General features: G+C 51.5%; 1 protein-coding gene and 1 long non-coding RNA gene across 3 annotated transcripts in view; one reads left to right on the top strand and one right to left on the bottom strand.

Annotated features, from left to right (window-relative positions):
- TSHZ3 (teashirt zinc finger homeobox 3) overlaps nt 1–1,712 on the bottom strand; it is a 73,543-nt gene extending 71,831 nt beyond the window's left edge. The window contains exon 1 of the mRNA XM_032486221.1: nt 403–1,712. The gene's annotated coding sequence lies outside the window, so the exon portion shown is untranslated. The remainder of the gene's footprint in view (nt 1–402) is intronic.
- A 5,493-nt stretch (nt 1,713–7,205) lies between these two features.
- LOC116665718 lies at nt 7,206–11,771 on the top strand. 2 transcript variants are annotated; one of them, XR_004322367.1, is made up of 4 exons: nt 7,206–7,548; nt 8,564–8,743; nt 9,545–9,766; nt 10,674–11,771. It is a non-coding gene; the product is annotated as an uncharacterized LOC116665718 (long non-coding RNA). The 2 variants fall into 2 exon arrangements; XR_004322366.1 differs by having other exon boundaries at nt 7,206–8,743.
- The last annotated feature ends 1,718 nt before the right edge of the window (nt 11,772–13,489 follow it).

Raw genomic sequence — 13,489 nt, 5'->3', positions numbered from 1 at the left:
TTTTTTTTTTCCCGGGCAAACTTTCCCGGGCCGGTACCGGGGGTCGGCGTGGGAGGGGGTGCCTCTAAGTTTCCTCTCCAGACTGGGAAGATCACTGTACCTCCACCCCGCCCCTCGCCCCCTAGGCCCCGGGCCGCGCCCCCCACCACAAGCGCAGGCAGATCCGAGGGCGGGACGGGAGTGGGGGCAGGAACTCGGACTCCCAAGCCCATCCCCCGCCTCGGGGCGCCCGGAGAAGGGCCACCGCGCCCAGAGCCTCGCCTGCCGGCAGTACTGAGCAAAAAGAATTGATTATTGATTGGGTGATAGGAGTCGCGGAGGCTTCTCGCGGGCCGGGCCGGCGGGCGGTGGAGAGGAGCTGGCAGGGCTGCGTTGGCGGCGGGGCGACTCGGGTTCACTTACGGGCTGCCGCGAGGGCGCGGGTGGGCTGGAGCTCATTGGGACGACCCCCGGGCAGCGGCGGTTGAGCTGGAGCCGGAGCCGGAGCGGCGCGGGCGGCGGCGCATCGATGCGCTGCGGGCTCGATTGCGTCTCCCTGGGCCAGCTCTTGGGCCGGGAATGGGGCGGCCGCGGCGGGGCTGGCTCCGGGCGCAGCCGGGCGGAGGTGGCGGGGGCGCGGGGGTGACCGCCAGGCCCACGGTCCCCGAGGCAGCGCTCTTCCTGGGAGCGCCGCTGGGGCCCAGAGAGTCCCTTGGGCCCCGCGTCTGATAGTCCCGGGGAGGGCCGGAGCCCCGCGCCCTGGGACTGGCTGCCCGAGCGCTCCTGGAGCTGCAAACCCTGGCCTTCTTCCTTCCTTTTTTTTTTTTTTCTTACGTTTCTTTTTTAGTCTTTTTCTCCCTCTTCTTCTGGCCCCTCTTCTCTTTATTTTTTCTTTGTGATTGTTTTTGCAAGTTTGTTTTAAAAGTTCACAGGCATGCTTTCTTTTCTTTTAGACCAGGAGACCGTGATCTCACCCTGACGGTAAGATCAAAAGTCTCCGCTCGCCCCCAGCCTGCGGGCTTGGGCTGGGTCCAGACGCCTCCCTGAATGCAGATGTGCGGCCGCCGTCCTCCCGGGCTATAAAGCCGCCTCCTGCGCCTTGGTGCGCGCAGGAGCGCTCGGAATTGCGGGATGCGGACCCCGGGCGGTTGCGGGGAGTTGGAATCGGGCTGCGGCTAGGCTCCGGGGCTGGCCTTGTGCGGCGGAGTCGGGGGTGGGGGCCGCCGTGTGCAGTTGGTGCCTGCAGCCGCATAGGCCGGAGCGACTGCCCCTCCAGGCCCGGGAGACCCGGCTGTGGGTAGTGAAACGCTTCTTGCGAACGAGGAAACGGTGAGTTGGCAGACGCCGCCTGCGGCCTCAGGATTCTACGATTCTAGTAGCGGCACGGAGCACTTCTGGTCTGAAGGAGGATAGGCGCCGCGGGAGGTCAGCTCCTGCCTGCTCCTGATTCACCTTACACGCGCCGAGCGCCCATTTAGGCGCGCCGGTTGTGGCGAGTGCACAGCGCTGGGCGCTGCACACTGAAGGCTTGAGAGTTTTGCCCTGGCTAGCGTTTCCCCCTCCTCCTTTCCTTCCTAGAGCTGCTCTCCAAACCTCAGTTCCCTCCGCCCCCTCCCCCTGCCGGCCGCGGCCTGAGCATGGGTCTCTGCGCGGCGGGCAGCCACCGCCCGATCTCTGCCTCGCCCTCCCCCGCTCAGGCGCTGCGCGCAGTGCGATCCGCCCCAACATCTGTCCGTCCAACCATTGGCGCATCCATCAGTGTCAATGAGCTGCACATCGCGGCTACAGCCCGTCACGCACAACACGGGCTATGCGGAGTGCGTACTGTGACCGCGCTGCCTTGCCCCGAAAGGCAAACAGGGTTCCAGCCTGCCTTGGCACAGCCTGGAACCCTGATCTCTTTGGGTTTTTAGCCACACGCACTTCCTTTAATTTTGGAACTTCTAAACAAGACTAGTTTTGCAGGCCATTCTTGGGATGGGACAGATGCAGGGGACAGTGTCAGCCTAGCCCTTGCATTCCACCACGTGCTCTCTGCCCCTTTTCTGTGGACTGGGTGTGGCATAAGAAAGAAAGGGGCGAGGCTTCCCAAATCCGCAGCAAGCACAGTATAGACCCGGAAGCTACCTGAATGCCTTGGCTTAAACCCGCTTCAGCTGGGCTGAGTGAGGCTGTCGATGTTGCCAGGCAGGTCTTAGCCAGAAGGACTAAAGCTAAAACTTTACTAGGCTGCTTCATGACATGGCCTGACAGTAAGGAGCGTGGGGAGGGAAGAAAATTCGGATCCCAGGGAGAATAAGGGGTCGATTTAGGGAGAAATAGTGTCTGTGTGGCACTAAGTCTGTAATTCACATGTTATTTACAAAGAGAGAGGGCAGGGCCATACGTTGGAGAAGCCAGTGCTTTGCAGGGAGTTCGGCCATTCTCCCAGAGCGCTGACCCCAGCGGCGGCGACGGCGGTGGTGGCATGTTCCCCTGCTTTTGTTTCTTTCTTTTCCTTACCGTCCCCCTACCCACCCCCCAACACACATAATGTACGGAAGACAGACATCTTCACATATGTCCCCAATCATAAGACCAGTCTGGCCGTGCCAAAGGGCCTTTCTTGTCCTCCGAAGAACTTCAGGGGAAGAGCTCACATAGGGACATCTGCGGGACGGCTGTACCTGGATATTTTACCTGACTTTATTCCTGCTGTAAATATTTCTGTCTGGGTGCCTGGTAAGTTCTGCCCCTCAGTGGACTACCCAAGCTGGTCAAAACCTGTGCGTCTATTCGTTCCGCGATTTGCAAGTTCAAAGGGATACAGGAACCGCTTCCCTGGCGAGTGCCCAGGTCTGCGCCCGCTGCTCCAGAGGCCAGAGATGGCCGCGGCGGCGCTCACTGGGGCTCCTTCCTGCGGGAAGGATGGACCGCGCTTTCGGGTGCGGGCTTCGCGCACCACATCCCGCCGCCAAACCGTTTTCACGCTAGACTAGAGGCAGAAAAGCCCGAGCCTGGCCATGGAGCTAGAATTCTGTAGAAGACGCACTGTGTAGTCTTTGTACCCCATTCTGACGAGTTAAAGAGACCATTCCTTTGAAAAGCGACTACAGGCTTCCGCCCCGCACAAACACCTGGTAACTTCTTGGCCCCGTGAGTCACGCAAAAAGTAACCCCCTAGGCCAGTTAGATGCTGTCACCTCTAAGAGGTGCTGCGTTTCTGGGAATAATTTTTAAACCTCTAAAAATAAAAGGACTGGGCTGGGGGACCGTGGGGCGACAGCGAAACGTCCGGTGGCAAACTGCTTTTGAGGTCAAGTGACTCAGCCGGGTAAGAGCCCAGAAAATTTCCAGGCGCCATGAAGACAACTCCTGACCCCCAAGATTGCGCCTGGGGCCCAGTTGAACCCCGTTCCTCCTCCGCAGTGGGGCGCTGAGCCCTGTTCAGTACAAAGGCTGCCAAACGCCTCTTCTTCAGGTCAGGGGTTAGAAACCCGACTCCAGCTTTCGGAACTCAAGTAGCCCCAGGCCTCGGTGCCTGGGCCTACTTGCGTGGGTCTGTCCCACCCCGGGGGCATTCCTGCCCTTGGCTAACCCCAGCCCCACCCAGGCGAGTTGGAGTCGGGGGAGTATGCGGGCGTGGCTGAAACAAGTGTGCAGTGGAGGAGCTGGGATTCTGGCCTCAGCGCAAGGGAGTCAGGAACTTCATGCAGGGAAGGAACAGGCGGGCCACCGCCGGGAGGCAGCCGAGGTTGTATTCAAGGTGCGATTGAGGGGTACTGGGTGACAGCCCGCCGGACCCAAGCCAGGCTGAATGAAGTGTGTCCTTACTTGGGATGACCAGGAGGGAAAAGGTTTCCAGAAAGAAGGCATTCTCGAAGCTGCCTATCCAGGCAGGGTAGCCAGCCAGGGTAGGCTGGAGGGCCCAGGAGCAGGGCCCTAAGGCTAGACCTTGGAGAGGGGTTCTCCGTGCGCTGAGGGAGGCGCGGGCCGCCTGGAGGGAGAGGGTACGTTCCCGGAGCCTGCACCCCATTTCAAGGTATGAGAGCATCTGGCTCGGCGGTGGGCCTTTGGGGAACCCAGTGCCTGCCCAGCAGTGCCAGGAGAGGCGGCGCCAAGTGCTCTCTGGCCTGCGCTGCCTGGTACGCTTGCGCTCTGGTCTGGCCCCTTTCACACTCCTCACACTGTAATCTGGGCCAGGCAGGAGGGCAGGGAAGCGGACTGCCGCCACCTGCACATCTCAGCTAGGAATTGGGTCCGGGACCATAGCGCCTGCCAACCCGCGAAGGATTTGGACTTTGGGGCCAGGCCCCAGCTAGGCGGTAAACTGTTTGCTGAAAGTGCACTTACACAGCGGCGAAGTTTGTTTCTCTTTTTCCGGTAGCTTTGTTTTAACGAACCAGATGTTTTGCCTGTAAATTCTCCCAAGAACTTTTACAGTTTTGACGTGAAATAAACCTTCGAAAATCGGAGCGGTATATTAATGCTACTTCTGTGGGACCTCGGGGGATCTGCATGAGGCGCGCCTGGATGTGAGCTGGGGGCGGGGCAAGGCAATCCTCGAAGAAAGGAGGAGGCTTTTCCCGTCCCAAGGTCAAGAACTAGTGCTGAGAATATGAAACCCACCCTCTCCACCCCCACCCAACACACTCGGGTACACACACTCCCAACCCTCCCCCTCGGGTGGTGGCTTCCTACTTTGTAAATTTCTTGTAGCTCTGGCACAGAGGAGTAGCCCAGCTTTACCAACTGTGCTCCCTGCAGGTCTGCCAATCCCACCAGGACCACAGGACTCAAAGGCAAAAGGACCTTTGATCTTCCTGAGCCAGCCCAGAGGCCGGCTGTCTGCAGGGGCGGGGCAGAGCAAGGCGGGCCCGGCGGCCCTTGAACTCCTAGGCAAGACTGAGGCTTCCTGAACTTTGGATGGAAACTGATCTAGTCAAGCCCCCTAGAAAGCTAGGGCTCGGCAGGTCCTCATTGATGCCTTGTTCTTTTTTTTTTTTTTCCCCCCAACTCAAGATTTCCAGCTAGTTATAAACGTCTTTGAAAACAAAAATTAAAAACTATGCACTTAACAGGGAGGGAAGGAACAGAGTTATCCAACGGGAACTGGTCTACCTACATACCTATTTCCTACTTGGGTGATGGGTAGAGACTACTTTCTGGGGTTTCCAAGACCAGCTGGGGATTCTCCTTCCCCACCACCCCCAGGTTCTGTGCTCTCAGTCTCAAATTTGCAGATTTGGGGAGCCCAGCTTAGACTCTACTCCCCTTTCTTGCGTAGTTCTCTTTCAAGCCCAATCTTTCACGGAACTTCCAAAAAAACTTTCTTAGGAAACCCAAGATTAAAGAAAATAGAAACTTTGTGTTTCGGTCTAAGAAGGACTGAAGTACATCAAGTCCAGCTTGGAGGGCACAATTACTAGCGAAATGCCCTTTAGTCAAATCCCACACATCGACCTGATTTGTGCGGGGAATTTCCAGAATTGCTCGCTACAGCGTGGTGTGCCCCCCCCCCCACCTTTGGATTTTTGCAAACCATTTAGGCAAAGCTAAAGAAAGAAAAATAGGAAAGAAGGAAGGGAGGGAGGAAGGAAGGAAGGCAGGCAGGAAGGAAGGAAGGAAGGAAGGAAGGAAACTGCACTCGAGACAGCTGCAGCCGCGGTGGGCTCGCCCCTGGCTGGAAGCGAGCAGCTCTTCGCTAGCTGGAAAGCGGAGGTGCCCATCTCTTCCCGTGAGGATGCAAATTCCGCGGTCAGAATCGTGTATGTGAATTACTGCGTGGGCAGCCAGATGCTAGGCTGAGCTCAGGCTCCTCCAATGCAGGAACCATGGAGAGCAGGAGGTCTCAGAAATCAAACCACCGGGTCTTCTCAGACCAGACAGCCCAGCGTTGCAAGCCTAGTGACTTCATTAACTAGCTAGGGAATTTGCAGGACAAGGAAGTATTTCGTTTCCCCTTTCTCTTCTCCTATATCGTTCTTTTTATCTGTCTTATATATTATGGTTTTGTGTTTGTCGCTGAATTTCCAAACGGGGAAAAACCAAGACGGAGCTCAATTCTCAGTAGGGCAGGAGCAAGAGAGGGACTCTGAGCTGGGGCCTCGTTCTTTCTCATTTTCATTTCTTGAAACTTGGTGCATATCACTTGTATTTCCGGAATAGCAGAGCCAGAATTCTTTGGGACACGGTGGCCAGCAGGTTCAAATTCTTTGTATACAGATAGTCTCTTATCTCACTAGCTTCAATAACTCCAAGAATTTCCTCCTCCGCAGAGCAGCTCTGAATTTTTCTTTCCGTCTTCGTCTTTCTGCCATTTCTCCTTCCCACATTTCCTTCATCCTTCTTCCACTTCCAGGTCTTACTCTCTACTTCCTTTTTGTCTTTTCTATTCTGTCAGTTCTCCGCCCCACTAAGAATTCTCAAAGATTATTTATTTCAGTTCTACCAAGTGCTCACCCCAAAGAGAGCGAGTCCTCCTCCTGTGACAAGGCAGGGGCAGCCACCCGGTGCACAGATCGCAAGGGAACAAAGTAGTTTGTAGCTGCTGCAGCTTTTTAGGTGGGGGGAAGAGGGAGGTCAGAAATAGGTTGACACTTGGTTTAAAATAAAAGAACATGTTAAGAAGTTTCAAAGCTGCCAATAAAAACCTTTAAGTGGCTTGTGATTCAGTGCCTCGAGTTGCGGCAATGGCATTGGTAAATGACTCTAATGCCCAAAGAAAAATATTACAAATGCAGCTGTCTCTGCCACCAATCGGGCGCCGCTCTCCTGCGCGGGCGGTGGCTCCTCTCCGGCGCGGAGGGCACCCACATTTGCATGATAAATTGACCAGACTGGCGGCAGCCAATGAAATATTCAAATTAGGCCAGGGGTTAGGGGTGGAGTCCCTGGGGCGCCCCCTTTGAGCCCGCGGCGGCAGCTGGCTGGACCACCTCTCCAGCAGCGCCCTCTAGAGGCGGGACGGCGGGGCGGCTGCTCCCGCCCCAGGGATGAGATGGGGGAGTTGGGGTGGTGAGGTGGTGGGCTGGCGTGCTCTCAGGGCCGGTCTAGACGATGAGGCGCTCTGCAGTCTCCGTATGCGTGTTGCACTTGGACGTGTTGATGGATGGCAGAGGCAAGTGGTTACGCCAAGGAGGGGTTTAAGAAGAGCTCTAGCCCCTTCACTCCAGCTCCCCTCTCTAGGTTTCCCTAACAAACCTAGCATTTACATTAAAACAGTGTGTGTGTTCCATTGACAGAACTTCAAGATAAGACTCTTGCCCACCCCAGGCCTTAACCACTTTCCTCAAAGCCCTCCAATATAGAAAATCTGGAGCAGACAAATCCAGCTTTCTCAGAGCAGAGGATTGAGTGCCCCGACGCAGGCCTTGCGGTCCAGGAGGCTGGGAGCCGGGGCTAGGTCGGGTGCTGCGAGCACCTGGCCCCTGGGGAAAGCCTGCGCAGGCGCTGCCAGTGTACTGACAACCGGCTGCAGCAGCAGAACATCCGTAGGGAAGTACGTCCTGGAGGATGCGCTCGCACCCGCAGGCAGGAGCTCCAGTGAGTGTGCAGAGGCGTGCAGGGAGGAACGTGTGTACAGTACAGGTCAGTAGGGTGTGGAAATAAACGAGTGTGCAAAGGTGCAGAGAAGGAACTGGCTCTGTGACAGTGCTGACCTCTGGCCTCTAAGGAAAGTGGGGTCTCTGCAAGCACCAGGGGAGCTGGCCTCCTAGCCTGGCTCTGCCTGGGGCTCAGGACTCAGTGGAGGCCTATGCCTGGGCCACTGGGTTGGCTTCCATCAGGGACCAGTGGATAGCTCTTGTCTGTGTTTAGCATCTGTCCCCTTCCGCACCCTCATGGCCCATCTGTGCCAAGTACCCTGGGGCCCACCACGACCCTGCAGACTTATTTTTTAAACAGAGTCTTTAGAAATGCAATTGTCTTTACTGTGGGGTGATGAGTACACTGTTCTTTATCACAACAGGACTTAGAGTCTGGTCCCAGCTAACAACTGCCCCAGTGAGTAATTGATCCCCAGCCCTGCTCCCTCCCAAAGGGTGGTGGTCAGGCTGCGGGGAAGTCTGAGTTCCAGGGCAGAGGGCCCTCGTGGCCACTCTCTGGAGACTCACTCAGCTCAAGTCAGTCATCTTCAGCCACCCTGCCCTGCCCCATTCATCCGGAGGGGCGGGGGGAACCTGTTGGGGGTGCACTCAGAGCCTGGACCCAGGCTGGCTAACCATTTATAAATACTCATAGGAGGAAAAATGATAAGTACTGAAGACAAATTTGAGAGAGCGTGAATTTTGATTTTTCATCACCTTCTAGATAGTTATCAATGCCTTTAAAATATGTTGCCCAACTAGGGGGATTAATTCATAAGAATTAAGGAGTGTTTGGGCTGAAGAGAAGGGGCTCTTGCCCAGGGAAAACAGGGTAATTTCAGGTACACCAGGGACCTCCCTGCTTTTTGAGAGAATCTTGCATCCCAGCCGAATGCCTGGGGATAGGGCTCCCACCAGAAGGCCTGCCAGCCTTAGAAGCAGTGAGCACCCATGTAGTCCGGTTGGGAGGCGCCCCCTCAGCACCCCAGCCACCCACAGACCCTCCTTCCTCCTCTCAGGCCTCACCTGACGGCCAGGAAAAATGAGACTTGAAAATGGGCCAGAGCCATCCTCCAACAGGGAAATTTGTCAAGGAGTCATGCCCGTCTCAAATGTCCGGGAATGCCAGCTGCTCTCTCTCTCTCTGGAGGATGGCCCTATCTGGGGCACGCTGAGATCCAAGAAGGTAGACAGGGAAGGTGAGAAAGGAGAGGGCTGGCGATCCAATGCAGGGTGCATGAAGGAATGAGGGAGGGCAATTATGAGAAGTACCCATCACAGGCGCGGAAGGACCAAGCCCGCAGCGAATCTGCGCCGGGGCACACGTGGGTACCATGCACCAAGTGACCTCCAGCAGACTGCCCCCCCCACCACCACCACACACACACACTTTTGAGCCTAGTCTCCTTCATCTCTAAAATGAAGCCCGGTTTCTCCATCTTAAACAATGAGGAGCGGACTCAGGGAGGGCCTCTGATGGAAGTCGGGGACGCCTTTTGAAGTCCTCGGTTTCCTTGTGCTGCATGCCGGGAGCTTTCAGGGTCAGACGGGGATTTGGAAGAGGAATGGTGTTACTAGCTGTTTGCCCACGGGCAAATCGCAGCAGAGCCAACTTCCCAGGTCTAGTGAGGCTCCCCTGGGATGCTGTATATTGGTGCTTTGGTGAAGAGCTTGGCACTCAGTGGTTGTCCAATAATGGTGATGCTTATTTCAGCCACTGTGAGAAGCGCACCCACGAGGTCAGACCTCCCTGAAAGCAAAGGCTCATAATCAGGGTGAGGTTCGATGCACCCGAGGATGCAAGCTGGTGCTTGGAGTCGGGCATGAAGGAAGGAAGAGGGGAGGTGCAGACGGCAGGACAGGGCCCAGGGCTCCTGACTTCTTGGGAAGAGTGGGCATTTGCTGGGTGAGCAAGGTGGATTCTCCAGGCCTTTCTGGGAGCTAATTAAAGGAAGGGGTTTAGTGACGAGTCTCACTGATATTTCTATTTTCCCTGTTAGTAGCGACTGGAATTTGCACCTGTCCAGGTCAGATGGAAAATAGAAGCCTGGAAAATCTGACACTCTCATTGATTTGCTCTCCTTGCCATCGCTACTCGCTACTCCAGAGAAGGAGCAGTGTGACTTGAGCATCGCAATTAGGAGCCAGCCTGTTAAGGGTTTCTTGCCTGAGCTCCCGGGCTCTGCAGCTCCCAGGCCCGCCTCCTCTCATTTCCGGAGAAGGTGGGTTCATTCATAGTTCTGAATGAAGCAGGCGGTGCAAATATGTCACCTCCTCACAGGAAGGATCATCCGGGCCGTCGGGCACTTTGCTCTCATTTTGGTCAGGTCTTTGAAAGGATGGCACTTTCCCCAATGTTTTAAAAGTATTAACTTCCTTTCAAACATTCTTTAACCTTTAATGTTTTGTAACTTGATGAAAAGGTCATTTTGTTCTGAGGATGCAGCTGTTCCATAATTGTTCAGCTATCAGGGTGAATTCCATCCGAATCCTGAATTCTTTAATGGGACCCAAACCAACACACACACACACACACACACACACACAGACACACACACACACACAATATAGATTGCTAGTTTTCAGTATTCATCCATGTACGTGTATGTGTGTATGTTTATCTGTCTTTATCTGTGCAAACACATATACTCCTAGAGACTTGAATTTAGATTAATATCACTAGATTCTCGCAGAATGACTTCTTTGTAGGAAAATATCTATAAAACTGACTTTTTTTTGAATGAATAGGTTTGCTAAAGATTTGATGATGATCATTTATTATGCACACATTCCTGATTTTTAAAAAAGGGTCTAGTCGATTTCTAATTTCACATTGCCTCGTTGTGCTTGCAATAAATGCGCCCAAGAAGCCCAGGAGAGCTGAGATGCTTTTCCGTCTGTCTTCTTAACACCGTGTCAGTTTCTTAGCTGTCACGGGCTCCAGTAGCCGTTCCCTGCCACTGGTACCTTTCTAAGCTGATGTATTCTTGGAAACAGATGTCTGAGCTTATTGGATGTATATTTAAAATAGAGTTAATAGGCTCAAATAAGAGCAAGAAATAATTGTATACAAGGAAATGCATGAAGTTTATGCCTGGACTCACAGTATGTATTTTACTTACTCAAAAGGCATTGGATGTGGTCCCCTGTGTTTCTGGTACTGATGATTGAATTTTTAAGATGAAAGATCTCCAGGCAAATAAGGAGCAGTTGGGCAGGATAGCTGCTTCAAGTCTTCGTAGACTCATGTAAGGAACAGATCTGGTCTGAACTGTGATCAATCAGGAAGAACAGTCCGTAAGATGAACACATTAGACTTAAAAGAGAGAATTGATACTCTTCAAAGGATTCAAGTTTTACTTAAAAGCAACCACTTTTCAAAGGTCTCCAGCTGGAATAAATGGTGATGAAGTGAAGCCAAACTTGTGACCATCCAGAAGTCTCTCTTTGGGGCCAATCTTCCAGAATTCCTTCAGAGTCACTCATTCCATATTCCCAACTCCAAACTGGATTTCGGCATTTCTCTGGTATCTGATTTTGTTTTGCTGTGTGAGATATATTAAAAATGTAGAAAAATGTGTAAATCAACACCTGCATAACCACCGCTCAATACCAGAAGCCCCCTGGACACCCCCTAGCTACAACCCCCTTTCCCAGAGGCCAACACCACCTTGACTTTATAGCCATCACTTTATTGCCTTGCTTTGTAATTAACACTTAGTTGCACATCCCTGTGCCTGTATTTAGACTTTACAAAAAGGAAATCATATTCAATGAATTCTTTTGTGTCTTGTTTCTTTCACCCAGCATCGCCTTTGTGAGACTTGACCACATGGATGTATGCAGTTTCTACACTGTAGTTTCAAACCTGTAGACCACGAATATATTGCAGTGTAGTAGGTCTTCCTTTGTCTCTGGTGTTTGGCTATCATGAAAAATGGCACTGCAAACGTGCTTATTTGTGTGTTGTGCACGTGTGGGAGAGCCTGTCATACATATACGTAGGGGAGGGATTGCTAAGTTGTAGAGTGTGTACATCTACCAACTCCCAACTGTTTTCCAAAGTGATCATGTCAATTTTCACTCCCACAATCAGTTTTTAAGCATTCCCATCATTCCACATCCTTGTCAGATCAGCATATGATGTTATAAGCTTTCTTTCCCTCTTTCTTTCTCTTTTTCTCTATTTCTTTCTCTCTCTTTCTTTCTTTCTTTTTTATTGAGTTATAGTCAGTTTACAATATTGTGTCAATTTCTGGTGTACAGCACAATGTTCCAGTCATACATGAATTTACATATATTCATTTTCATATTCTTTTTCACCATGAGCTACTACAAGATATTGAATATATTTTCCTGTGCTATACAGTACAAACTTGTTTATCTATTCTATATATACCTGTCAATATCTACAAATATTGAACTCCCAGTCTATCCCTTCCCACCCCTCTACCCACTGGTAACCATAAGTCTGTATTCTATGTCTATGAGTCTGTTTCTGTTTTATATTTAAGTTCATTTGTCTTTTTTTTTAGATTCCACATATGAGTGATATCATATGGTATTTTCTTTCTCTTTCTGTCTTACTTCACTTAGAATAATATTTTCCAGAGACATCCATGTTCCTGCAAATGGCATTTTGTTGTCATTTTTTATGGCTGAATAGTATTCCATTGTATAAATATACTACAACTTCTTTATCCAGTCACCTGTCAATAGATATTTAGGTTGTTTCCATGTCTTGGCTATTGTAAATAGTGCTGCTGTGAACATTGGGATGCAGGTGTCTTTTTGAATTAGGGTTCCTTCTGGATATATGCCCAGGAGGGGATTGCTGGTCATATGGTGAGACTATTTTCAATCTTTTGAGGAATCCCCACACTGTCCCCCTTCTTCTTAATGTTTCCTAATCTAGTGGTGGTTGTTGCTGTCTCTCTGGGTTTAATTTATGTTTCCATGAATGCTAAGGGGATTGAGTCCCTTTTGATGTGTTTTTGGTCACTTGGATTTCTTTATTCATGAGGTGCCTGTTCAAGTCCTTTCCCCATGTTCTGTTGGCTCTGTTTTCTATTGTTTCATAGAAGCTCTTTATTGCCTTATTTGTTTCAAGTTGCTTTGGGACTGTGAATCAGGATAGAAGTGTTCCAATGAGCTCCCTGATAGCATTTCCTAGGATGCTTTAGTCTGCAAGCAGTACAATCCCCTGCTCACACTGGCTTAAAGAAATTGTCTAGTGGTTAATCCTGGCTCAATTATACAAGCAGGAACCCAGCTTTCTCTGCCTTCTGACTCTTAGATCTGTGTTCTCAGCATCCATTCATCCTCAAGGTGTTTGTCTCATGATTTCCCATGTGGTCACAAGTGGTCAGAAGGTCTGCTTGCTGCTTTGTTTACATCCAATAGGAAAGAGAATTAAAAAAAATTTTTTTTCACTGACCCATGTAATCTGGGACTTTCATTATAGGTTTCAGGGGCCACTTCTGTGGATAGTAGCCATCACCAGAGGATGCCATCCCTTGACTGACTCAATCCCTTGTAGGGTAAAATGAATAAGGGTGGGTGGGGGCAGCCTCAAACAGCTACTACATTCACTGCTAAGCCTGCAGGGGTTTTATGTATTTTTTTAATTTGCACTAGAATAAAATTCACTCTTTTGGTATCCAGTTCTTTGAGTTTTGACAAATTCATAGAGTCATGTAACCACCTCTGCAATCAAGATTTGGAGACATCCCATCCCCTAAATGGTCCTTTGCGCTGTGCTTTTGTAGTCAAAATATCCTCCTCCCCATCATTCCACTTCCCACACTGGGAACCACTGATCTGTTCTTCATCCCTCTAGTTTTATCTTTTCCGGGATGCGATATAACTGAGATTCTACAGTACGTCACCTTATGAGTCTGGCTTCTTTCACTTAGTATAATGTATTTGAGATTTATCCACCTTGT

The sequence above is a fragment of the Camelus ferus genome, chromosome 9, assembly GCF_009834535.1.
Source record: "Camelus ferus isolate YT-003-E chromosome 9, BCGSAC_Cfer_1.0, whole genome shotgun sequence".
NCBI lineage: Eukaryota > Metazoa > Chordata > Mammalia > Artiodactyla > Camelidae > Camelus > Camelus ferus.
Note: the sequence above shows the minus strand (reverse complement) of the source record. Positions and strands in the feature narration are given on the sequence as shown.